At 32.6% G+C, this 24,514-nt stretch overlaps 1 protein-coding gene and 1 long non-coding RNA gene across 2 annotated transcripts in view; both read left to right on the top strand.

Annotated features, from left to right (window-relative positions):
- The first annotated feature begins 239 nt into the window (after positions 1–239).
- Positions 240–1,221, top strand: LOC133193293 (uncharacterized). Its single transcript, XR_009721894.1, has 4 exons — positions 240–371; positions 564–620; positions 998–1,093; positions 1,187–1,221. It is a non-coding gene; the product is annotated as an uncharacterized LOC133193293 (long non-coding RNA).
- Positions 1,222–2,901: 1,680 nt separating this feature from the next.
- The window catches only part of LOC133193419 (uncharacterized), a 144,129-nt gene continuing 122,516 nt past the window's right edge, over positions 2,902–24,514 (top strand). The window contains exon 1 of the mRNA XM_061329355.1: positions 2,902–2,917. The gene's annotated coding sequence lies outside the window, so the exon portion shown is untranslated. The remainder of the gene's footprint in view (positions 2,918–24,514) is intronic.

The raw sequence follows: 24,514 nt of genomic DNA on the forward strand, positions 1-24,514 counted from the left end.
ATATCGCTAACGGGTAAGACTTTTGAAAGAGTAAACGTAACATAAAAATAATGTTCTGCAAAACAATAAACTATTTATTTCTACCTTTATGATTTTATCAACAGATTCCAATAAATTGACTGTTTTAGAAAAAGGATGTGAAATATATATAACATGGAGTTCCGAGAAATATGGAGAATTTGATATTAGAATAACAAAGGAAAATGACAGCAATTTCCTGTTCAATCTTCAAACAAATGAAGTAAACTTTATATATCATCCAGATGATACAAATGTAAAATACAATATAATATGGTCACCGATAACAAGAGAAAATAACACCAGAGATCGAGTTCGAAAGCTGACGTTGAACAAAACAGCTATGTTTACCGGTTTGTATCTTTTTTGAGAGAGAGAGAGAATACTTTTGGTTTTTCTGCATAACTAATTTTTTATTCTGCAAAAGAAATTTAAACAAAGTTCATTTTTAAATTATTAGATTTCTATGAAAAATGTCTTTAAAATGTATTTCAAAAAATATTATCAAAGACATTTTAACATTTATATTTTACATTTTGCCTTAGAATGTCTGTCACCTATAACCACTTATTCATCGGCCGCTACTACACCTTGTATTTCTGGTGAGCGTCTTGGATTTTAAACCATATGTATAGCCCGCCTTTTTTGGCGGATTAGGACTTACAAGGCATACCATTAAATATAATTGAAATCATTTTTGCAAGTCTTGTTCCATTCATTTGGGAATGTATCAAAAGTGTGAAAGTAATGTTTGTTTTATTAGGTTTGGCAAAAAAAATGTACTCAGGCATGAAGGAATTTTTTTTTTAATATTACAAAAATGTGCATATTCACCACGAAATCAAATTTGAATTATCGAAATTTCTTAAGTTGAGGGAAGACATTTTATTTTTAAGATTAAAAGAAAACATTACATAATTTTCCTTTTAATGTGACAATTTTAAGATTTTGAACATTAAGCAGACTTCTTTTTATTTAGATTTTTATCGTATTTATTTCTGGTCATCCGTCGTTACGATTCCTGTTTTGATAGTGGTTTCTACAGCTATCTGTGTATACTTGTTCAAAAATCATGGTAAGTAACATATGTATTACCTTTTGATAATGAGTGCATTCAAAGTAATTATGAATATTCGACTGAATAAACCTTACATGTATGTCATTTTAGGATTAAAAAGAACTAATAAAGAACCTAGCTCAAGGTACGACTTACTTATTTTATTTGGCATGTTACATTCCATATTTCCTTTTGATTTAGTTATGGGGTGGCTTATTGCTTATCATTTTAAAGATATATATTCTTTTCATTTTGCAGGCCAAACCTAAATGTTAATTCTACGTGTTATAACAACCATGGTGCGAACGAATATGACCAAGTGCGTTATTCCCTTATGCAAGACACTAGATTTTAATTATCATTTTTATAAACTTTAGAAAATACTTTTTTCATAACTTGATCATTAAGGTTTGCTCTTAACCATACTTTCAAAGGAATGGAACATAAAGTGATTTTATTCTTCCTTATTTACTTGAAATTAGTAGATTAACTCAGGGCATTGAAAACATAACAACGGGAGCCTTGAGGTAGGGTTTATCAACTCAAAAAAACCTTTTCTTAAAGGAACTGTAGTAGGAAAGGAGAAATGAAAAAAGAAAATGTATGGCTGGAACCCTGCATCTCTGTAGAACTATTCATGTTCTCTACCACTGAACCAGTCCACCTATGTCGTGTTGCCCTAAATTCCACATTCCTCCCTCCTTAATTAGCAGTATTTGGCCTCGAAGACACAAGTTTACGGGCCCTGTTATGACTTACTAATTTACATATAATCTGAACATCCCCACCCCACTGATTACGAAGTGTAGTAAGAAAGGAAGTATAAATAAAGAAAATATGAAATGTGAAGAAAACAATTCACAAAAGTCCATTTGAACAATTATACAAATATGAGCAGAACCACTGAAACAGAGGTGAGACCTGGTGGCATGGAGAAGTAACCATCCCCTGCCACCGGTCACACACGCAGTGTGCTCCTGTGCTCATGATCGGGTACACGAAAAATCCTTAAACAAATAATGGATATTGAAATATACTGAAGATATTGAATAAATGTCTTTTCCTAACAATATATCCAAATATGAATCAGATATTTGAGACTCTGTGATGTCTTTCACTTCGAGTTCAAAGGGATATATTGAATCAATGTAGGAATGGAAATAAAAGTTGTTAATTGATAAATCGTCGTGATATATCTAAAAGGCAAATTGAAAGCCACAGCGAGAGACTTTTTTGCTAAGACCTTTTCAATAAATTCTGCTTTAAATGAATATAAAAAATATCTGCTAATAACGGGCACAATTAGTACCAATGGAAATTCCAACAGATTGTTTGAAGACCTGATTTCCGAAAACCACATATTTTCAATGAGAAACTTAAGCATTTATCATTTTAATATCAATCTCGGAGCTCTTGTTTGTAAAATCAGATTTTTTTTAACAAAATAAGTCTGCAGATGACTAATATGACTGGACCGACAATCGAACCCGGCACCCCTGTACTAGTCAGGTGCTCTACTGCTGAACTATCCAGCCCGGTTCCACGGTCAGTGTAGCCCTAACTTTCATTGGAACAATAACTCGAGTTTTCTTTATACCTTCAATAATGAAAAAGATTAGGATAACGTTCTTATAAAATCTAGTTCTAAAAAAAAATCTACAAACGAGACAAATCTGTGAATAGAGCATAAAACACGTACCCCCGAAAATTCAGGAGGGATCAGTTGCCTAGGAGGAGTAAACATCCCCTGTCGGTCGGTCACACCCGCCGTGAGCCCTATGTATTGATCAGGTAGAAGGAATACTGCGTAGTCAAATAAAGTTTAAAGACGAAGGCCAATTGGTATGAAACACGTCAGCCAAAATACGACCAAGTGATAGATTATACTTGCTAACAAAGCCATTATAACGACCATAAAATTTGCAAATGCTGACTTTGGGGATTGTTGAAATCCCTGCAACATCAACTTATCTTTCAGTAGCCTGCCTCGGTTTAAAACTTGATCGTGCTTAATGAATGGCAGATAATTCAAACGTTTTAAAATGCTCATTAGAAATAATATCCATCGATTGATTATAGTTTTTGAACGCTTAGGAGATTATTCAAGCTATACTGTAAAAATAAAAAAAAAATAGACTGTATCTTTTCCGAATTGTAGTACATGTCAATTGAATGTCTGGAAATAAAAGAAATTATTGTTTTATGTTGTTATTTTTAATCCTTATGGTCATATAGTCTGCAATTTTGCATAATATTTACTATGTGATTGAAGTTGAAAATATGGTATTGACAAGTAGGAAAAAACTTATTGAACGACTCTGCTTTTGTTTAAATTAAAACTTCCTTGAAAATCTACTTACCGCTATTTTTAGTTCTCTTACATAGTGTTTCGCTTAAATTGAGGCATAGTTTTGATCTTTGAATGAATGTAGAGTTGCCGAGGTCGGAAAACTGCATTTTAAGTAACTTTAATTCCATTTTTCCCTTGAGATCTGAGGTGTGGAATTTTGTAATTATCAAAATTCGAAATCTTTAAGGAGAAATAATGTATGTTCAGTATTTTTAGCTCACCTGAGCTGAAAGCTCAAGTGAGCTTTTCTGATCACCCGTTGTCCGTCGTCCGTCCGTCTGTCCGTCCGTCCGCCCGTCTGTCCGTCCGTCCGTCTGTAAACTTTTCACATTTTCAACTTCTTCTCAAGAACCACTGGGCCAATTTTAACCAAACTTGGTACAAAGTATCCTTGGGGGAAGGGAAGTTTAAATTGTTAAAATAAAGGGCCAAGTTCTCTTACAAGGGGAGATAATCAAGAAAAGACAAAAATAGGGTGGAGTCATAAAAAAATCTTCTTCTCAAGAACCACTGGGCCAGAAAAGCTGAAACTTATGTGGAAGCATTCTGGGATAGAGTAGATTCTAAATTGTTAAAATCATGACCCCCAGGGGTAGGGCGGGGCCACAATAGGGAATCCAAATTTTACATTGAAATATATAGGAAAAATCTTTAAAAATCTTCTTCTCAAGAACCACTGGGCCAGAAAAGCTGAAACTTATGTGGAAGCATCCTGGGATAGAGTAGATTCTAAATTGTTCAAATCATGACCCCCGGGGGTAGGGCGGGGCCACAATAGGAAATACAAGTTTTACATTGAAATATATAGGAAAAATCTTTAAAAATCTTCTTCTCAAGAACCACTGAGCCAGAAAAGCTGAAACTTATGTGGAAGCATCCAAGGGTAGTGTAGATTCTAAATTATTCAAATCACGACCCCCGGGGGTAGGGCGGGGCCACAGTAGGGAATACAAGTTTTACATTGAAATATATAGGAGAAATCTTTAAAAATCTTCTTCTCAAGAACCACTTAGCCAGAAAAGCTGAAACTTATGTGGAAGCATCCAAGGGTAGTGTAGATTCTAAATTGTTCAAATCATGACCCTCGGGGGTAGGGCGAGGCCACAATAGGGAATCCAAGTTTTACATTGAAATATATAGGAAAAATCTTGAAAAATCTTCTTTTCAAGAACCACTGAGCCGGAAAAGCTGAAACTTATGTGGAAGCATCCTCAAGTAGTGTACACTCTAAATTGTTCAAATCATGACCCCGGGGATGGGGGGGGCACAATAGGGAATCCAAGTTTTACATTGAAATATATAGGAAAAATCCTTAAAAATCTTCTCAAGAACCACTGGACCAGAAAAACTGAAACTTATGTGGAACTCCTGGGGTAGTGTAGATTCTAAATTGTTCAAATCATGGCCCCTGGGGGTAGGGCGGGGCCACAATAGGTATTACAAGGGGGAAAGTCTGGTAATGAACAGCATGGCCAAAGTTACTCAGGTGAGCGATGTGGCCCATGGGCCTCTTGTATTTTATCGAGGTAAACCCTTTTGATAATCACACACTATTTGTTAGCGAGCTAACATTTTACAAAATGTCAAAAATTATTCTAATTTATTATAACAACACATGCAATATTTTGCAGGAATGTGAATTGTCAGTTGAGAACTGAGACATTTCTTACTGTAAACAAAGCAGAATGTTGATTCTACATATGAAAATGAAATTCTGAATTGCGTTGATAGTTTCTGGAGTTAGTGTTAAAGCGTACTGCAAAATTTGTCAAAATTAATTCAACAGGAAATAGCTCTTTTCGTGCCTATTTATTTAAATACATGTACTTTGTACTACTTCCTAGTTCATATTTATTTTGTGAAGCACACTCATCGATGGAAAGTTAGAGATATGAAGAGATTGCACCATACGGATGTTGTCAATATCACAAATTAATTCATGATTTATTTAGAAGTATACATGTATATCACATAGTTTATGGTTCTTTCGAACAACTTTAAGAGTGAAAGATGAAACAACGCATTGGAATATATCTTATATTTTTCTTTGTTCTAGAAAGGTTTCTCATATTTTTTTTTCAAATAGTTGTTTCCTTCTACCTACAGAAGACCTAAAGAATAAAGAGGCAGAGAGCTTAACAATATAACCATTCATCCTTTAACTTTTTCATTAACCAACTCTTAGATTAGGTATTCTTTTTTTAAAAGATTGACTTATACCTTTAACTTTTCAATCGTCAACTTCCCTTACTTATGCAGCAATATAACCTTATCACCTGCATACGGGGTTTATATCTCTCAGTTGATTCGATACGCTAGAGCATGCTCTACGTATGAACAATTTCTAAAACGAGATAAGTTATTAACAAACAAGTTGATGAAACAAGAATATCAGCAGTCTCGTTTAAAGTCATCATTTCGTAAGTTCTATGGTCGATACAATGACCTTGTCAACAAATACAATCTTTCTCTAAGTCAAATGCTGACAGACTTTTTTCATACTTATTGTTAGGCCATTATTTACGCACTGAATTGTCGACGGATTTTTCCGTTATTTCCCGATGATGACAAGGAGCACACGGCGGGTGTGACCGGTCAGCAGGGGATGCTCACTTCTCCATGGCACTTGATCCCACCTCTGATGTCTTAGAGGTCCGTGTATGCTCTGCTCCTATTTTGTAATGTTTAATGGACCTTTGAACTACTCGAATACTTTTCGTTATCTCCACATAATTTCACCTTATGGGGACATATTATGTACAGAGACACATAACTCTAACAGAGTGAACGATGGGAAACTGGTGAAAACGTTAACATTACATTTTATGAAGAAAAAGAATCTTTAAACATGGTAAGGGTAGAAAAGTTTCTGATATTCTTGAAAGGAGCCATGTTTTCTAGGGGAAAATATATTTGAAAAAAGAAAAAAAAATGGACTCTGAAAACTTTCTGCATGGTCCCCAAAATACTAATAATGCCTTCATATTTTGAATTTTAACAAGTGACTCAACTTTTTGCCGGAAGTGTTCAATTTCGGATAATTAAAATCCTCTTACTTTTTTTACTAAAGGTATTATAAAACAAAAAAGGATATGTGCTATTGAAGAAATCGATTTTCGAAAATCACAACCCACTTACCCTCCTTTATTCATTGAGTGTTTGACAAATCGGACAGGTGCTGTACGTGATATTTTTTTTTTATCGAAACACGAACTCGTTGTAAAAGTTGAGATGGTTGTTAATAACAGTTGCTTGTGCATGTGTTTGCATATCACAATGAATTTATTTTTACTACACAAGTACCTGTGATTAAAACTGAAAAAACTTAATGCTCTTTAAAATCTTGATTTTCAGTAGTATGGCCTGTGACTTATTGCATTTTTGACAGAAAGATCTAGAAAGTACTTAACACTCAGAAGTATTTCTTTTCCTTTTACCCACATCTATAATGAGGGGCAGTTAGGCAACATGGAGAACTTTTTATATAGGAACAAAATAATTATCAATCAAAGGCAAAATGTTTTATGCATTAGTAAATTTGGGTGTATCAAGGGGTTCATGCAATACAAACGCATGGTTTTTTTTTCAGCAAGTCTTTCCTATTTTTCTGTAAATTCGATGTCTTCATGTAAAAAAGAATATGAATTTTTGTTTACTTACATTCTACTATAATGTATAAGATCCCGATTTTTGTGTCAAAATTAATGAGGTTTTTTTTTTTTATATAACAACATTTTTAACTTAAAGTTGATAACGACTCGTAGATAGGCATACGCCATATTATATTTCCTATATCACCTATATCACACTGGGATACATAAACCCTTCGCATTTGTTACAACTGATTGCTTTTACCTTTTCGCTGTTGGGTGTAGTACATGTTTATCTTATGTTGTCCTTTTTGTTTACCTTTTATTTCATTTAATGTGCATATGTGTTTATTTCACTTTGTAACATCGACCTGTGCAATTGATAGCGAATATGTATTTGGTAACTTTGTTTTCCTGACTTAGCAGCGGCATACAGAAGTCATTTTTGTCGCGCCCAATTGTGTCACAATGACAGTGAGGGAGACATACTTTCGGGTGATGTCCGTGAAGCGAAATACATTGCACTCTGAACAAAGCTGAGGCTTATAATTGGGCTGGAGGACGACAATCTAGAGAAGACTAATGTGGCGGACAAATATAACTCTCTTCTTTCTACGAATCGTGTTCAGCTTTAAACACATTGTCCAAAGCAAGAAAAATTACAGAACATATCATCTTCAAAAAAAAATTGAGTGTCTTTTCAACAACAAAATATGGAGGGAATAGTTTGTGTTGGTCATCTACAAAATTACGTTGTTTCTACACACAAGTAGTCCTAAGATACTGGAGTTCCTCATTGACGATATCTACGTAGTCTTTGGAATTCTCTTGGGCAAAAATTGCATTCCTTTATTACAGACCTTTTTCGAATTACTATGAAGCAGACTTTATTCAAAAATTCTTATTGGAATAAAAACTCTTGCTAGGGCCTTCAACATTTTTATATATTTCAAACGTTCATTTTCACTCAGATGTCTATTCACTATATCCCAGCAAACACGAAATAAAAGACGATGCTAAATAGTGAATAATTTAAAGTATTCAAAAGTCATAAAGCATTGTTTTCTATCCTTACTGACTGATACCATAGCCTGGTGCTAGGGCGTTCGCTTCGTGATCGGAGGCCAGGGTTCTATTCTCGTTCGAGTGTGCGTCACTAGAAGTGAAAGTCACGGGTCTTTCGGATGAGACCTTAAAACCGAGGCCCACGGTAGGCGTTGGCATGATAAAGAACCATCACTGCTAGTGATACAATAACTTTATTAAACAGACTTCTTCATCACCAATTACTTCTTTCACATTTTATACAGAAAGAGTTGGCTATAAGAGGAAGACACTTGTTAATTTTGAGGAATATCTGTCTATTGTGACACAATAAGTCAGAAAGTTTTCGTTGCAAGAATTTCGAATTCTATACAGAAGGAGTTATTATCAGAGAAAGACTCGTCTAAATATTGGGAACTTATAGTTTCTCCCATCTACATGTATGTCTGTTTGTCCAATCTTCAAATATTAACAATTCTCTCAAATATGAGTGATTGTCATATGTCCTTCCTTGTGTCAGTTATGTGCTTTATGTTCTTGCTATTACTGTACTTATTACACTCGCACTCGAAGAGGGGTCCTCTCTGACTGTATCAACTTCCTAGTTTATTATATAATTCTATATAAAAATACTTTGAAAATCAGATTATGCTTGAATTCATTAAAAAAATACTAAGCAAGGAACGTGAAATGCTATCTGTCACAATGCATGCAACTGTCCATCTACAAACAGGAAAAACCAGATGTATGTGTTTGTAAACATCTTGTGTAAAATGCAGGGAGTGAACTATTCCCTGAAAGAAAAATTTCTTGTCAAATATATTCATAAATTTATGAAGAACATAAAGTATCCTTAGCACAGACATTAAAACTGTAAATTTTAAATGGGGAAAACATAAATTACAAAATTCCTCACTCCCAAAAAAAAAAATCCTCATTTCATTTTTTATAAATGGAGTTACATATTTTTTTTAAAATTTTGTTTTTAACAATTTTTATTAAAAGTCAAAGAAAGACAACTCTTATCTTTCTAATACATTATATATATAACCAAGCACATCAGATTTCACCACAAACAAGATTTTGTCATTACATTTTTTAAAGCATATTTTGCGCAGAGAATTAAGATAATGAATTAATCAGAATATTACAAAGACTTGTATTATTATTGTTTTATTACTTTTGTCCCAAATTAAGCTTTCATTATCATTTATTCAATGATCTTTTGCTTTGTATTTAACGTGTTCAAAATTTTCAAAATATATGCATTGTAAGGATTATCAAATGTAAGAATAAATACATAAAATTGCTGATTTATAAGTACTTCCATTTAATTAACACTCTGTGCTCTCAAAAAAATGTATACATGTCGAAAAAAAAGATCCATTACAGTGTATTCCCAGATTTTCAACATATGGTCAATCAATTGCAGAAAAAAACAAAAATAGTCCCTTTCAAACAATACCGAGTAAATCAGTTTGAAATCAGTATATATCTAATTATGCGAAAAAAAATCAAATTATGAAAAAGTAAATTAGCATAGTATAATACATCTTTACAATATCAAAATAAATATTCAGACATTTGCTTTAAATATGAATTATATTAATTCAAATTAGTTTATTATAGTCTAGAAAAATGGCAGAAAAAATAAGACAATCAGATTAAACAAGAGGGGTACTTTCATAGATGCTGGTCACCTTGCAATATTACTCAGTTCTTTTGAGAGTCATACTTGGTCTTTACACGGTGATGTAGTTGGGTTTGTCTTTTCCCTTTTGCCTATTATTGCAATTACTCAACATGAATTCAACCCTCCTCCTACAGTGCTTGATTGCTTATCAATGATAAAGTAAGTTCATTACTCATTTGAAAATTATAAAACTAAATCAGCATAGAATTATACATCTTTACAATGTCAAAAACATATTTTCAGGTATTTGCTTTAAATATGAATAACAATAATTCAAATTAATTTATATTCTCTCAATATGTATTTTATTTTTACTTTCATGGGTTACAAATGTTAACGTTTTAAAAAAAACCGTTTCAAGGTTTCAAAGAACCTTAAATCATATTGAGATCCATAAAATGAAAATTATTTGAAAAAATCCTCGATCATTTCGTGTTTTAGAAATGGAGTTACATTTTGTGTGTCTGTGTGTGAGGGTGTGTGTGAGTGAGGGTGTGTGTGTGTGTGTTGTTGTTGTTGTTTTGTATTGTTTTTTTTTTTGTTTTGTGTGTGTGTGTGTTTTGTTTCGTTTTGTTTTTAACATTTTAATTAAAAGTCAAAGAAAGACAACTCTTATCTTTCTAATACATTATATATAACCAAGCACATCAGATTTCGCCACAAACAAGATTTTGTCATTACATTTTTAAAGCATGTTTTGCGCAGAGAATTAAGATAATGAATTAATCAGAATATTACGAAAGCCGGATAGGCTCATTTTTGACAAGACAAAAAAAATATTTAACTCGTTATAACGAGATAATTATCTCGTAATAACGAGTTAGTATCTCGTTATAACGAGTTAGTATCTCGTTATAACAAGTTAATATCTCGTTATAACGAGTTAGTTATCTCGTTATAACGAGATAATTATCTCGTTATAACGAGTTAGTTATCTCGTTATAACGAGTTAATTATCTCGTTATAACGAGTTAGTATCTCGTTATAACGAGTTAGTTATCTCGTTATAAGGAGTTAGTATCTCGTTATAACGAGTTAGTTATCTCGTTATAACGAGATAATTATCTCGTTATAACGAGTTAGTTATCTCGTTATAACGAGTTAGATATCTCGTTATAACGAGTTAGTTATCTCGTTATAACGAGTTAGTATCTCGTTATAACGAGTTAGTTATCTCGTTATAACTAGTTAGTTAACTCGTTATAACGAGTTAGTTATAAAATTATCTCGTTATAACGAGATAAAAATTGATCTAGAATTGATATATCTAATTAAAGAATAGACCATTATTTATAGGAAATATACAGAAGCAAGTCGATCAAATTTGTTTGAAGTGTGCGTGATAAAGATTTTATGGAACAGCATACTAGTTTTTTTGTGTTATGCCTTTGATTAGTATTGTTTATTGGAAAGACCGAAGACAAATATACGGAAACTTGTGACCGCCTCATGTTGTTGCGTTATACCTTAAAAGTGCAAAATAGAATTAGTGTCATCTTCAAATGGAATGTATATAACATCAAAATTTTGTCAACTTGTACAAGGAGATCAGAAAAAAATGATATACACTGGCTGATTTAACTGCCCTGTTCAAGCTTTCTTGAATTTGTTAAAATTATAATAATGTTTGCGTAATATTTGTCGCAATAAAAAATGCATAGAAATAATCCCATTATTTTAAATATTCCGAATAAATCATGTGGATATGAAACCATTTGTTAGGCTTTAACGATCATATTTTGATAATTCCTTGCCTGTTAACAAGGAATACCAGTTCAATTTTATCGTCTTAAAGGGGCAAGATCAAAATTCAATGTCTGACAAAAAACTAAATTCACGTTGTTTTTATCATCAATCCCTCCTTCCCCTCAGTAATAAATATGTTGTACTTATCACTTAATAATTTATATATTTCTTCTGTTTATTAAAAGAAAGAAACATTTTAATTTACCAATTTGGCATGGAATCTTAAATTACAATATGTAATTTTTGCGTTATTATCAATGTGGTAGAATTAAAAAAAACTTTTGGAGCTCTTTATTCTACGGAAGCCACGATAAAAGGTGAAGGTCAGCATTAGTAAAAACAGTTGACATGTGATCCTTTTTGGGTATAGAATGAAAGTTTAATATCTAAAGTTTACAATATGATAAGCATTACTTAAGGTCTATTTCAAGCATAAATTTTGCCAAGAAATGTGTATTGTATGTTGAGACAGGATTTTTGATATTTTCACTCGTGCTTTGCACTCATGAAAATATAAAAAAAATTCCTGTCCCACTCGTGAAATAAATTCCATATCAACTATAAAACATTGAATATCCTCTATTTATTACCCCTCCCCCCCCCCAAAAAAATCATCAATCTCTTTTTGAAATAAAAATTATATGCTTGTAAAGTATACATAATAAATATTGTGATGAGGAAAATAATTAACGACATTGCTTCAATGTTGTATTAATAATATAAATGTACATATATAGTATTAGGCCTATTCGTTGATCAATCCTAAGTAAAAAGATTATAAAAGTGAGCTGGCTTTGTAAACTCTGTAAACTTTTTTTTGTTTTGTAAACTCTGGTTTGACGTTCTGACACTATGTGGTAAACATATAGGATCCGCCAAATAGACGTGAATCTCAAATAGGTCTCCGTGAATCTCCAGAACTTGGACCCCCCCCCCCCCCGCAAAAAATATAAACAGTGAATCATAACAGAATATTAAATAAAATGTCAATATCAGCAGATCAGATTTAACGTCTTATTACTTAAAAGGATGTAATATCATTTTTGCTTCACCATTCCTCATTATCGTGGACAATATGCATAAGCTAAGTCACAAAGTTCAATGGGGGGGGGGGGGGGGTAAACCAAGTAAAATATTTGACAAGTAAAAAGAAAAAAAAAATAGATTGGATATTCCAACTACGAGTATTCGCCATTATTTTCGGGAGATATCTACTCAGGTAAAAAAAAATATGGAGGAAGGGGCACAAATATACTCTTGACCGCCCTCTTTTCAAAAGTAGTGGTGTGGGCATTAGCCCCTCTATTACTACGCCTATGATCTAACTGCTGATGTCTCACCATCCCCCGTCTTCAAAACATTTCTGAATCTCAGAAGTAACATATGTATAACATTGTAATCTATATATTATATGTTGCATAAACGATATGTTGCACTTATATTGTCTCTGATATTTAATTTTAGCGGTATAGAATTTGATATATGAAAGTGTATAAGTCGTCCAAAACATATCGAAATAGTGTCATTCATCAGAAATAGTTGTCATAAATAAATTGCCAAAGTTTGAAGCAAGTAAGTTTGGCAATATTATTTCAAGAAAAATATCGCGTCCTAATGCAACAATTTGAGGAGGAGTTCACGAAAATGTGTAAATGTGTTCGCCTTAGAGTTGCTATGATTATTGACAGCGAGATAGTTCAAGATTTAATCATAAGTAAATCCCAGAGCAAATTAAATTTTCAACCATTTATCAATTGTTCAAGTTAAATTTGACTGATAATTACTTGCTAAAAATTCAATGGCATTTAAAACTGCAGCCATTTTTATTCCTATATTGCTATTAAGTCTCAAAATAACAAGAAAACTGTCTCGTTATAACGACATAACTAATTCGTTATAACGAGATAATTATCTCGTTATAACGAGATAATTATCTCGTTATAACGAGATAACTAACTCGTTATAACGACATAACTAACTCGTTATAACGAGATACTAACTCGTTATAACGAGATAATTATCTCGTTATAACGAGATACTAACTCGTTATAACGAGATAACTAACTCGTTATAACGAGATAACTAACTCGTTATAACGAGATACTAACTCGTTATAACGAGATAACTATCTCGTTATAACGAGTTAATTATTTTTTTATCTTGTCAAAAATGAGCCTATCCGGCTTTCGTAGAATATAACAAAGACTTGTATTATTATTATTTTATTACAATTGTCCCAAATTAAGCTTTCATTATCATTTAGGCCTATTCAATTTTCTATTGCTTTGTATTTAACGTGTTCAAAATTTTTTAAATATATGCATTGTAAGGATTATCAAATCTAAGAATAAATATACAAAATTACTGATTTATAAGTACTTCCATTAAATTAACACAACGTGCTTTCAAAATTGTATACATGTCGAAAAAAAGATCCATTACATTGCATTCCCAGATTTTCAACATTATGGTCAATCAATTACAGGAGGAAAAAAATAGTCCCTTTCAAACAATACCGAGTGAATCAGTTTGAAATCAGTATATATCTAATTATGCGAAAAAAAATCAAATTATGAAAAAGTAAATTAGCATAGTATTATACATCTTTACAATATCAAAATAAATATTCAGACATTTGCTTTAAATATGAATTATAATAATTCAAATTAGTTTATTAAAGTCTAGAAAATGGCAGAAAAAATAAGACAATCATATTAAATAAGAGGGTTACTTTCATAGATGCTGGTCACCTTGCAATATTACTCAGTTCTGTTGAGACTCATACTTGGTCTTTACACAGTGATGTAGTTGGGTTTGTCTTTTCCCTTTTGCCTATTATTGCAATTACTCAACATAAATTCAACCCTCCTACAGTGCTTCATTGCTTATCAACGATAAAGTATTTCATTACTCATCTGAAAATTATAAAACTAAATTACCATAGAATTATACGTCTTTACAATGTCAAAAACATATTTTCATGTATTTGCTTTGAATATGAATTACAATGATTCAAATTAATTTATATTCTCTCAAAATGTTTTTTTTTTACTTTCATGGATTAAAATGTTAACTTTTTTTACAAAACCGTTTCAAGGTTTCAAAGAACCTTGAATCTTATTGAGATCCATAAAATGAAAATTATTGCACGAAAAGATCACAATTTCAAGCTTCATTTTAAGATTTTTTTTAATTCAAAAATGAGTTTAAGATTTATGGTTCCTGGCTGGGGAGCGGATATCCTTAACGATAGATTGTATGTGCTAACAAGGTCATTGTACCGACCATAGAATTTGCAAATTTTTACTTCAAACGAGACCCTCCCCCCTTTCATCAACTTATTTGTCAATAACTTGTCTCATTTTAGAATTGTTCGTACATTTCAAGTTTTGAAAGCTGCCTGGATACCACTTATCATGAAAAATGATGGATACCTTTTTTCGATCTCACCTTGATATTTTTTTTTAATATGTAACTTATTTTTTTAATATGTAACTTGAAAAATAAAGTATTTGAAATGTAATTGAAAAATACATGACATTTTTAGAACGTATTTAAATACATTCAATTACTTGTAATTGAAAGCAAACTCAATTATAAATACTTTCAATTACTTTGAAAAAATGTATTTAAATACAGTCAATTACAATTACTCATTTCAATTAACCCATTCCTCCTTTGAAGGATGAAGATGCTCACTAATCGGGCGTGTTATGCTTATATATACATTTGCAATGACAATGGATTTCCTCTCTCTTTTGACAAACACAATGGAGAATAGTCTTCGTCTTTCAGAACAGTGGAACCGTGTGTCTACAAGTCTCAACTTAGAAAGCATTAGAGAAGAAGTATCCCGAGAAGACAATGGGTAGAGCTTTTGATTAAATGACCAAGTTTAACTATCAAAAACAAACTGCCAGCTTTTTGCACCGTCACACTCCCACTACTAGACCCTCAAGAAGACAAACAAATACGATACATCTGCCTAAAGAGAAGGGGTATTCCATGATACACACAGGTTTAAGAGCTTTTTAGGCTTCGATTTCACAGCGAAACCTTTTTTTTACTGAGATGAAAAGTTGAAGGTAAAGATAACGTATAGTAATCAATCTCATAAACCCAGTGAATAATACAAATCACGAACAGGAAAAAATCACAGACCCCTGGAAATACCAGAGGTGAGATCATGTACCTAGGAGGAGTAAGCATCCCCTGTAGACAGGTCACACCCGCTGTGTCCCCTCCTTGTTGAACAGGTAAACAGTGTAATCTTCCAGTCAAAATTACAATAATCTAATAATTGTGGGGAAACATGTCCGTCAAAATATGACCCAGCATAGGCTTTATTTGCAAACAAAGGCCATAACAACGACCATGAAATTTGCTGATTTTGGACAAGTTATTTGAAAACCCTGTAGTACCAAGAAGATGGGTGAACATGACGAGCGAAAAGCCTAAAGTGTGACAAACATGAAGGTGAAAAATTAAATTTCAGTTATATCAAAATTTTCCTTGATATTTCATCTAACATTAAAATATACTTTATGTAAAATTTCTACAATTTGCAAAAATCCCTCAAAGATTGAAATTATTTGCTTATGAAATGTAATAAATACATTAAAGCGGGCGAAAAGTGTCATTTTCTCATACTATAACACTATTTTTCGACATGAGTGGGTCTTCGCTCCACTTTTTTGAAAGTTAACCCTCAAAGTTTGCATAAAGATATACATTTTTTGGTTACCAAAAATATGGAGCAAAGACCCACTATACCTTAAAAATATACTTTTATGACATAGCATTCGCATCTTTTCGAGAAATACTTGATGATTTTTTTAACTTTTGAAGAGTTATCTCTATATATAGACAATGCTACGTTGATGACTTTATTTATAAGACGGGTATGTCCAGCTTGTTATAACAAACATTTCTTTCATGCATAGTTTTTTCCTAACATAGACTGGCGACCTGTAAGTAAACTTTTTTCACATCTATGGTCACTGTCGCCATATTGCACGAGAAAAGTTAGAACGATAAAAAGCTCAATTTATGACAAGTGCACCTCGCACATCATTTTGAAAGATGTACTGTAGACAGAGTATTAATATTTTTCAATATATAAAAATGTGTCCAATAATCACGCTGTTGATGCAATATCCAAGAAATTCCATTTAGTCATTTCAATTTAGTTGTGTCAAGTCAAATCTGAACCACTAATTCACAGAACAATAATGAAACAAAATGCATATGAAAAAAATGAAATTATTTAAAATGATAGTACTTTATTTTTTAAGACATCGTCACTAAATAATAACATTAAATATATGTCTTATTAGTTTTAGACACAATATCAAGGAAACAATTTAATTCTGCATGCATTTAAAACATTACCCATTAACTTTCTGACATTCTCTCCCTCTCTCTTTCTCTCTCAAGAGAGATGTTACATTGTACTTCCATTATATAAAGAAAAAATATGTACCAGCCATTCCAGGATTCGAACCCATTCTCAGGTAAAAGAATGTTTATTTGGAGTCCATACGCTTTACCACTAGACCAGCTCCGACAGTGAAGTATTATGGGCTATTTTATGTGCACATTTCGCATTTCGGATAGATAATAATTTTTATTCGATTTTTGTGATTTTCAAAAATATGCCTCTTTGAAACAAAAATCGGAAATGGCAGTTTTGAAGAAAAATCCTGTCTCTTTATGCGTATATCGAATTCATTCTGTTTCAAGGAGGCAATTTTTCAGAACAATGGGGAAGTTCCCTATTTGATAAACAGAAAACTTGACTTATTTTGCTATGTGACTAATTTACACTTCATTTAATTTCAAACTGGAAGTCGATATGCAGTTTCTAAATATTGTTCTACATTTTGTTGTATATACCGTTGTATCTGAAAAAAATTTAAGACTTAAAAGTTTTCTTTCAAACTGCTACAACTTTAGGGAAAATAACAAAAGAACTGCAACACCCTCTTTTGTAGATGATCAATCACAAGATATGTGCATTTATTTAACAAATTCATTTTTTTATTGAGAAAACAGTTGCCTATGAAGTCAAAAAGTCTGGTTTTTAATTTATCGTGAAGAATGGTTGTATAAATTGTTGAAAAGTTATACGTTTTGATGTTCTCAAATTTTTTTTTAATTGTGATTTTAATTTCCCCCGTTCTTTTATATATATTTATTTAAGAATCCACATTTGATTTTCACCATTTCTTGAATATGTTGTAGAACAGTACGGATTAAGTTTTTCTTTCACAACAGTTAATATTTTTTCGAAGAGATAAAAAATAGTGTCTGGTTAAAAACTCTGAAATATATTTTGTAAAAATATTTATGAATTTTTTGGATTTCAATATAAGTACAATGAATCAATTTCACTTCCATTGACTAGAAAGTTAAAAGTACTTAAAGCTGAAATGTGATTTCAAAACTTCATCCTTTGATAGGGCAATGTGAGCCAAAAGCATAAAACTTGATGAATTTTGCAATTTAATTATAGTTTGATTGATATTTTCTTTTTTAAAATAGTTTTCCCCTTTTGAGAGAATAACACTCTTAATACTACTAGATTCGCTAGGAATTGGGTTTCCACAGAACGAATTGCATACCATTCTGCTGAAGTGTCTTCCACACGTCCTTTTTTAGCCATTGGCATGTTTTTACCAAAGTTTTTTTATTCCACAGTAAATTTCAAGTAGGATGCTTTAGAGTTTTCAATCAGATTGTTTCCTGGCTGCAGTAATGAAGAAAATATTTATAAAATTGCGTTTGAGAAATTCTTTTGTGCCCATCAGGAGATATCGAGAAATGTTAGTACCTTGTGTGGCTGTTTAGTTTTTCCCAGAAAACGATTTGCATGTCTTATTTATCTGTTTAGCATAAATCAATAGCACAAGAGAATTTCTAGAACGAAATGCAGTTTCTACACTTCCGTTGGCCAGGAACAGTCCTGATTTAAACTCAAATTTGGGGTCAAATAAAGAGAACAGACTTTATTTAAAACATGCAAACAACTTGTAAATTTAAAACATATTTTAAGACACTCTAGTTAGAACGGTGCTCAATTCCAAAATCAGGCTCTGTCAGGACTTGGTTCACAACATGCCTGGCTGTATTAAGGCTGTTATTCGAGCAAAAAGAGGAGCAACTAAGAACTACAAAGTAAATTATCAATCATGAATATAAACACTTGAATAAAATAGCAGAATTCGACTTTGTTTAATAGCAATATATTTATTGTCAAAATGTTTATTCAATTAGTTCACAAAAACATATTAGGTTAAAAAGTTTGTGTGTGTGTGTGTGTGTGTGTGTGTGTGTGTTTTTTTTTTTTTTTTTTTTTTTTTTTTTTTTTTTTTTTTTTTTTTTTTTTGAGCTGTTTAAGTTGGATAAGTTGAGACGTTTCATGGGTTCAAGGAAAAGAAATTCTCCATTCCATAAAAATAAAACAGTGACTTCTCAGAAAAAAGTATCTGAATTATCATTATGACCCTTCAGCAGGAAAAGTATGCAGAAGATATTGAGAATATATTAGAAAAAGAGGAAATCCTTAGTGTTGGTACCATTAAAACACATTAAGTGATGTATGCAAAGCAGGTCATACATGTGTTTATCCAGAGTGGATACAGCGTCTTGCAAGAATGATCTGTGACAAAAGAAGGTCAAAGTTCTTATTCCATGTACTTTTTTCAATGCTTTTTTTTATCTCAAGTTTAATTAGCTAACTATGCTAAAAGTTTTTGTTTGTTTATTTGTTTGTTGTTTAACGTCCCTCTCGAGAATTTTTCACGCATATGGGGACGCAACCACTTGCCGGTGGAGGGCTGCAAATTTATACCTATATACTCGACACTCAAGGCCATTGAGCAGTGAGGGATCTTTTTCGTGCCAACACATACTGCGACACGGGACCTCATCCGAAGGACCGGTCTCCACGTCCCGCAGTGGATTGGAACCCAGCTCCTTACTCCTCGACTCTAGAGCAGGCGCTCTAACCACTGCGCCACGCGGGCGACTTAAGCTAAAAGTGAATTAATTCTGGGTTTACGGCTATGTCGCAATAGGTGGCACAGGATATTTTTTAAGGAAAATGCTTGGCTGATTTTTTTTTTCCTCTTATAGTTACCTACCTCTAAGATGTGCTTTGGAAAAATTCATTCCCTTTCTGCATAAAATCAAAATATATTCCTGTCCAGTATGTACTAGTGGAACACCATAAAGTTGATGTTGAAAATATGCTGGAGATCCTTATTGACAATATTCATAGTCTTTGGAGACCGGATCTTCCACCAATCTGTATCACCTGCATTTGGTGTTAAGCCTCCCAGCTGAATGGATACCAGAGACGGGTCAATTACATAGGAAAGTAAATAATTAAATTACAATTCTTGCCAAAATGCATGTACCTTTAATTAAATTAGCATTACAAGGATTTTGAAAAGTAATAATTAGTTAAATTACAATTACTTACAAATTTAATCAATTAAATTACAAATTATGTTTGAAGAAACCGCTTTATTGGTCACATACACATGTATAATATATATATATAAACAAAAGCAATATAAATAAAAAGTCATGAAAGTTGACTAATATTTAAATCAGATTCAGTTACAATTCTTTTACAATTGCAGTCAATGTTCATATGCATCAAATGTTCAAATGTTGTGTCCCCTAACCTACATCTATAAGGTCTGAAGGATTTTCCTGCCATACTGTGATTTTTACCAATTTGGCAAAACTGTGGCAGGAATAGATTGATATTGATTAACAAGTTTACTCAGTGATGGAAATCGACGAGTATTTCCTTGCCAAAACGAGGATTTTCAGACATGTCACAACATGGCTCATCTTCCTACTGTAAAAGTGGAAACTTTGTCCATGTGGAAGCGTTGACAAAATTGACGAAAAGCACTCACTTTTTCGGATTTAATTCACAATTTGTTAGACTTTTGCAGCAACTTGTTTCGAATGATAGCTACATTCTTACAACCAGCTGAAGACTATGAGCATCTTACATGCTTTATAGTAAACAAACATCAACAGAACTTTCGTTCATGGGTTCATCATTTTCTGAACACTCGTCATCACTATCACTGTCTTCGTCATTTTCAGAACAATTTTTGTCTACCACAAAGGAAAAATCTTTGACAATATTTGAAGCATTATCACTTACAACTGCTGTAATTTTATTTGCAATGTCAAAGCATGCCAAAGCCTCCTCGTATGCATATGCAGTTCTGATGTTTTCTGAAGTATGTTTCCCTTGAAACCAGTTGTAACTTAAATTCCACTCCAAATTAGCTACCAATGGTCACGTTAACGCTGTCGGCCATTTTCAACTGATGTATTGTTTCTGATCGGTGTTGACTTTTGATTCGATGCTCAAGAGCATGTCCTGCTTCGAACAATTTCTATACCGAGGTAGGCTACTGAAAAAGATGTTACAAGGGTATCAACAATCTCGTTTAAATTCAACGTTTAGCAAATTTTATAATCGATAAATGACCTTGTTTACAAATACAACCTGTCTTTATGTCTAAATTTGACCGACGTTTTAATACAAATTGTAAGGCTTTTATTTGCATACTAAATTGTCCATCAATTTATCTGTTTTTCCAATCAAGAAAAGGCTTCCAGAGGGTGTCACCGTTCGAAAAGAGATGCTTACTCCTCCATGGCACCTGATCCCGCCTCAAATGTTCTCTGGGGTCCGTTTCTTTTAAGTATAATCTATAATTGTTGATCTTACATTATAAAGGTGTAACCGCAAATTCTACTGGAATGGTTATGCTTTTGAAGATTATTCTCTAATATTTTTGGAAACTTTCAATGAGAATTGATATGTATACAAGTAATCATGTGACACTTTCATGGATGTTCTCATCGCATCAAATTGTATTTGAAATAGTAATTTTACTTTTTTATTTTTGATAATTGATTTTTTTAATTAGTGTGGAAAATGAACAACCGACGCACTTGTGTCATTCATAATTGACAATTTGCGGCAAATCACATTATTTATTATTTCCATCCTTTTGTATCGGCGGATCCAGGATTTTCACCTGAGGACTCGAGGGATATATATTTTGAAATCTAGCGTAAAGGAGAAGGGTTCCACCATAAGTGTCTCAAAGGAAAAAGAATGTAGTCCAGAGTAGTCATTTGTGGGCGTCAAAGTTGAAAGATCTTTAGTTCATATGTTCTTGCCATAAAACTGAACGCATCACACACACACCACCACCACCACCACCTCCATAGGTCCTTTTGATTTCTTTCGATCCATTGTATTGGTTAACAGACTGAAGTATTTTCAAGATAATTATTTATTAGTTTCGAGCTAAAAACTCCGTACAGGATAACACTTTTTTTTTTTTGCTTGAATGGTATAGTGCATAATGTCTGAAAAGCACAATTACCACAACATTAGTTCTAATAACATATTAGAAGTCTGTCAATTTCATGCCAGAGGTCTCAGTGCCAAAGAAAACAACTTAGATGACCATTTTGTATTATCGGTATGGCTTGAAGTAATGGTAGAATGCATAGGGGCATTACTCCTCTTATCAAACAATGCAAAGTCACTGCAAAGAAAAAACAAAGTGTCTGAAATAAATAAACAATCTTCACTAAGATGCCACTACAAGGCCTCAAAACATCGATCTCAATAAGGAAAGCAATATCAATGCAATAGCACTGCGAGAAAATTAATTATAAACAGAGATGTGCAATTAGTTTCGACACTCCAGAAGATGACTGTTGAATCGGTGCGAGATTCAGCGACAAGGCAGGATTATTTTTTAAACATTAAAGCTCTAGATAATATATGCACAATTTGTGCACAACCAATTTTGAGGTCTGTATACAATATAAATCTATAGAGACATGCAGTCAACAGTTACAAATAGATTGGGAAGTTTTAAAAACATATTCGACACAACACCATATTTCAACAATTCATGAAATATACTACCATATGTCGATTTTTTCCCCCAGGTTTTTATTTCGCCAAGAACAATGAAAATTGTTATACCTTTTAAAAATTGTTTCCTGTGTAATTCTATACTTTAAAAAGTCTAACATTTTTAATGTTTTACTGAGCGGTCATAAAAAAAAATTCAATGTTTGACCGCAGAGCGAGATATTGGACCTGTCGATGAGATGTTGGACCGCTTACGTCACAATGTGGGCGCGGTCAGCTGTATCTTATTTGTACTCGTTGGAGTTTGACAGAACTTTACGGAATTGACCAAGTTTAAACCGCGGTGCTGGTAAACAATATTTACATCATGTTGTGTCAAAAAAATAAAAAGTAAAAGGTATAACAAAACATTTATTGACTGGGTTCGAGGGCAACATGCGTTTTGTCGACCCCTCGAACCAAACTGTTTGTCTTCGGCCTAACGGCCTCAGGCAAACAGTTTGGTTCTTGGGTCCGACAAAACGCATGTTGCCCTCGAACCCAGTCAATAAATGTATACTGTTTTCGAAATTGCGAAAACTAAACGATAGTAGGCCCTATAGACGATTCAAATACTATATTTACAGCGTATGGACAAAAATATTTGTTAAAACTAATTGAGTCTTATTCGTTCGTTTCTATGTTTGTTCAAAGGGTTTAATAAGAAAAAAATAAAACATGTCAACTCAAAAATCATTAGTCTATATCTTAAAGATTTTTTTTCCTTTATACTGATAAATAAATGTCAAAAAAATATACATACGGTGGTATATTTAGGCCATGCAAAAATTTTTTTTTACTTCACACGAGATATTAATTCGTTCACATGACATAATATCTTGTTCGCACGACTTAATATTTCGTTCGCGCGAGATAATTATCTAGTTCATATAAAGATATAAAGATATCAATTCAAGTTGCAGAATTTACATTCTCGTGACATTTTTTTCTTTACCTCCGCCACCTGTCCTCAGAGAAATTAAAGATAATTCACAACACATTTTTGATAGAAATTGGAGTGATGGTGTCTTTTCTGAAAGACATCTAAAATGGTTTATTACAAAAAAAAACTTCAACAAATTAAACGTGTGCATGTAGTTCATTTCTTTTATATTGCGATGGTCCTTTTGCTCTTCGAAGAATCAATTACTAGCCAATACGTTCTATTTCCATTAGTGAACTCTTCAAAATCAGAGGCGCGTTTGGTCGTTTGACTGGGACAGCATGGTGTTGCAGATAATACGAAACACGCCAATCTCAATCCAAGTTTAAATGTTAAATGTATTTGTCATTCAAATTAAAGAATAGAAGAACTAAAAGACATATGTAACAGAGCGAGAACCCTAAATTTATCATCCATTAATAAAAAATACTATATTTCCGAGGCATGTGTATTGTATTTAGATGTACCATACGATAAATAGATAAATACGATCAACAATAGATGTAAATTGATATCGTTGTCATTCCTACTCTTGATGTATATAAAGTCCACAACAATAAAATATTTCATTTGCATTTTCTTAGGATTTGTTCATCTACATTCAACATATTGTTTACATGTTTACGTTGCGCTTGTCCCAGAAATCCCGCGAGATTTGTACATTTTCCGACTTTTTCACAAAAGAGCGCACTAAGAAGTATAACTCTTTCATAGTGGAAATAGAACGTATTCTATTTACATATACTGAGTAGTTTACAAGCACATGATTAGAATTTTCCAACTTTCGCTTATCCACATACTGAAAATCAACTTCTGTGTGTACCCCCATACTTTGGTCAGTTAAATATATAGTCAGTGCATTGTATATATATATATTAAAAAAAAAAAAAAAAACACTTATCTCTATCTCGTACGAATGACATATTATGTCGTGTGAACGATATATTATGACGTGCGAATGAGATAGGCATTGAATTCTTTTGAAAAAGGTATAGTCTCATAACTGCAACGGTGTGTGCAAACTGAGTAACGCGCATTAGTTTGCCTTGACCACAAATGTGATTTATATTTCAAAATCCCTGTATTATCCTTCGGGTA

Source organism: Saccostrea echinata, unplaced genomic scaffold, assembly GCF_033153115.1.
Source record: "Saccostrea echinata isolate AGI-Se365-2 ecotype Australia unplaced genomic scaffold, CSIRO_AGI_Sech_v1 ptg000027l, whole genome shotgun sequence".
NCBI classification, from domain to species: Eukaryota; Metazoa; Mollusca; class Bivalvia; order Ostreida; family Ostreidae; genus Saccostrea; species Saccostrea echinata.